Here is a 4,171-nt window from a genome sequence, read left to right as displayed (position 1 = left end):
CTCTCCGGAATTAAAGGCATCAAATGCCTCTGGTGAGAAAACAAGCGTCACGGAGTATGGCCCAGCGGCGCATATGATTCATGGCGCTTTCCACTTCTGAGTTAGTAGCGGATAATCTATCCGCATCCTCTGTAGGGGGATTATCCGGCGCCTGCCCCATATCGTCTTCCGCCTCTATGTCCGGTCCTGGCGCCCGACTGGTGGAGGCGTGATCAGCAACATCGCCGGACATATTCCGGCGAGCATTTTTTCTATTAAAGAAACACGGGCGTCATTACATTTGGAGAAAGACGACAACCACGGAGCGGGGTTTTAATACCTTTGTGCCGGCGTCTCCGTCCTAACCGCCCTCCTTTTTGGCCTACCCGGCCTCGGCGCCTCTTGCTGGCGAGTTGCTGCGGGTTCGGCAGGGCGTCCCGAATGCCTTCCCTGTAAAAAATGCCATGTGTATATGGTGGGTGAAGTGTATAAAAGGGGATCCTAGTTTTTGGAGTTAGGATTTTTTTTGGTTTTTCTTACGTGCGATGCAGGGAGCAGTCCGGGATAGTCAACCGTAATGGCCACCATGGCATCGTCGCAGCTTAACTGATAGAACTGCCGGTCTATCAGCTCCACGGAGATAACCGGATCTTCTTCAAGTCCGGAGTCGAGGGCCCGGTCAGGGTCCTCCGGTTGTGGAGAGGGGCTGCTGACCTCCTTTATGGCTTTTCGCAGTTCCTACCGCAAACTGGCAAGGTGAATACTTATGACAAAGAATGCGGGAAAATGGAAGTAAGGGGATATAGCTTACCCAGCTTGGAGGATTGTACATGGAGAATCCATCCCATGGCTTGATGCGGGTGAACTCCTCCTCCTCTCCCTTGAACAATTCAGACATAATTTTTGCTAAAGCGGCAGCGTCGCCCGGGCCCTTACGCCCTTAGCCGGTGGCGTCATCCACCCCGTTGAAACACCACAAGGGATGCCCACGGTATTGAAGTGGTTGCACTCCCCGCATTATGCAAATCGACATAACTTTGGTTATTTTCAATCCTGATTGAGCCAGTGCTTTGATCCGGTTCATCAGATAGAGGACTTCTCTGTTGTCTTCCATCTGGGGGCTCCATGGGCGCCAGCTTCGGCGCTTCTTCAGAGGAGCATTGTTGAACTCTGGAAGACCCCGTCGAACAGGGTCCGGAAGGGGAATGTCCTCCATATAAAACCATTCTGAAGGCTAGTCTTCGGACGGCTTCTTCGGGGTACCGGACAGGTATCCGGTATCGGTGATGCGCCATATTTTGGCTCCGCCCACTTGATAAAGTGATTCCCTCTGTGTGCGAGGGATGAGGCAAAATAGCCTTTTCCACAGCTCGAAGTGAGCCTCGTAGCCCAGGAACAACTCGCAGAGAGCAACATAGCCGGCGATATGTAGAATGGAGGCAGGGGTGAAATTGTGTAATTGGAGGCCGTAGAACTCCAGGAGCCCGCGGAGGAACAGATGAATTGGAAATCCGAGTCCCCTTAGTAAGTAAGGAACAAGGCAGACCCGTTCCCCGATGGAGGGACAGGGAAAGCTCTCCGCTTGCTCCCCGCCATTGTAGGTGGCAAGCCTGGCTCGAACGGGCACCATATACTTCGGAGGTAGAAATCCCTTGGTCTGCAGTTCGACCAATCGATTGTGTGGGACTGAACACCTCTCCCAATCACCGAGCTTAGGGCTATGGGGGCGGGAGGAGAAGCTGCGGAGATCGGCCATGCTGGAATGGATCTTTCCGAAACGCGCTCTGATGGATTCTCGCTGAGGGGAAGATGGTGTGGATCGGATCTAAGAATCCCTATCCCTTTAATAGAAAATTTATTTATCTGGCTAGGGGGGCAAATGTAAAAATGCCCGGGCGCCTCGTATTCGTTCGACGCATGAGAGATAGCCCTTATTGGGCACAGAAGCCAAGAGGATCAACATTTATGGGGCCGGACACTGCTTACAAGCACTTGGAAATTGGAGAAGAACCCGCCTTGCAATGCCGAAGACAATACTGCGCGCCGGACTCATCGTCATTGAAGCCTGGTTCGGGGGCTACTAAGGGAGTCCTGGATTAGGGGGTCTCCGGACAGCCGGACTATATCCTTTGGCCGGACTGTTGGACTATTAAGATACAAGATTGAAGACTTCATCTCGTGTCCGGATGGAACTCTACTTGGCATGGAAGGCAAGCTAGGCAATACGGATATGTATATCTCCTCCTTTGTAACCGACCTTGTGTAACCCTAGTCCCCTCCGGTGTCTATATAAACCGGAGGGTTTAGTCCGTAGGACAACATACAATCATACCATAGGCTAGCTTCTAGGGTTTAGCCTCTCTAATCTCGTGGTAGATCAACTCTTGTAATACCCATATCATCAAGAATAAATCAAGAAGGACGTAGGGTTTTACCTCCATCAGGAGGTCCCGAACCTGGGTAAAACTTCGTGTCCCCTGCCTCCTGTTACCATCCGCCTTAGACGCACAGTTCGGGACCCCGTACCTGAGATCCGCCGGTTTTGACACCGACAGCGAGGCCTAGGAAGGGGAAGACACGGAGCCGGGGAAGACGCGGTATTGGATGCACACGCGGAGAGGAGTACGAGGGTTCACTGGTTCGGCTGCGCTGCTGTCGCCGTAGAATAACAGGGGTGTGGGTGAGTGGAGGGATGGCCTGGCCAACGGTGGGAGTAGTAGGGGGCGGTGAGGCCTCCGCGGCAGCACAACCGACCACGAGAGGCAGGAGCAGGCGACATGATCGGCGCTGCTTTGGGCGGCTGGAGCAAGAAGACCAGAGGTTGAAGAAGCACGACGGCCGTTGGATGGACATCGTACGGTCACTGTAGCTAGAATTGTTTATATTGACTAAGTTGAGAAAGCCCTTGGTACGTAAACTTAGTAGGCCCATAGGTCAGCTTCCGAAATGGTGCGCCCGAGATGTTAGGGGGAGGAATCATTTTTTGGGCGCGTGAAGCTAGAATATCCGAGATTGAAGAAGAAGCACGGCATCCGTTGGATGGACATCCAACGGCCACTGCTGCTAGAACCGTGTGTTGACTATAAGTTGACAAAGCCTTGCATACGCGTCAACTCTATTTTTAGGGGACGCGTCAACTTAGTAAGGCCAGAAGTGTGTGGCAGAGAACTTATAGCCCATTTGAGATTTGTAAGAATGTGTAGCCCATTTTTGAATTCTAATGGAATTTACTACAACCCATTTAAAGTTTGTTAAAAGTACAGCCCATTTCAACCAATCGTTCAAAACAGAATTCAATAAAATTTCCCACATTTTGATGGGATCTGAAATATTTTTACCCCGAAATTCTAGTCAGATTAAATACAATTTCAATATAAATTTATATTACGTAAAAATCCAATGAAACATTGCGCTCGCAACAATTAATGAAATTAAAATTTTCAATATCCAAAAATAATATTTTATAAAGTAATCACGTGTTTGGTGCATTTTTTTATAGTTACTGCCCAATTTTTATAATTACATCTCATTTATTATTTCTTAAAGCCCATTTTCTTGTTAATCCTAATGCATCCCTCCTAGGAAAGATTTGCAGCCCAGCGGGGCGGAGAATAACAACTTGACCTTGCCTGGGTATTCCTAAAAAAAGTATAGCTGGGCTAGCCATTTTCAGCTTGAAAAAAATTTAATATCTGGGTTGGATATCTGGCCTGGGCTAGACGGGCCACAGCCCGCCCAGTTAATACCTGCAGCGATGTTTTCGTTGTTGTTCATAGGAGAAAAATTAATATCTGGGCTAAACATCGAAAAACTCTGCAGTGCTCACACCTCAAAAACACAAATACTGCTCGAGCTGCTTGGTCCCAGCTGTCGGCCGCTTCTTGTGCAATTATATCGTTTATTGACTGCTACATAGGTTGACAATGGTGTGGGACTGTGATGTCAGGAAACCAGGAGGAAGCAAAATAAATTATAGTTATATGTATATATAATAAGGAGGCACTTGCGTACGTGAGGCTATGGACCTGGTGGGTCCCCATTGTCATCCTCTCCAAGTAAAGTCATCTCCTCGCGCGCGTGCGCTTTCCGCCCAAAACAGTCAGCGCTGCCCGCCCCGCTTCCAGGTGCAGGCGATTGCTCCGCCTTCAAACGACACAAGTGCCGTCCGTCCATCCATCTGCCGCCCACATTA

This window comes from Triticum urartu, chromosome 2A, assembly GCF_056163025.1.
Source record: "Triticum urartu cultivar PI428250 chromosome 2A, HENAU_Tu73, whole genome shotgun sequence".
NCBI classification, from domain to species: Eukaryota; Viridiplantae; Streptophyta; class Magnoliopsida; order Poales; family Poaceae; genus Triticum; species Triticum urartu.
Note: the sequence above shows the minus strand (reverse complement) of the source record.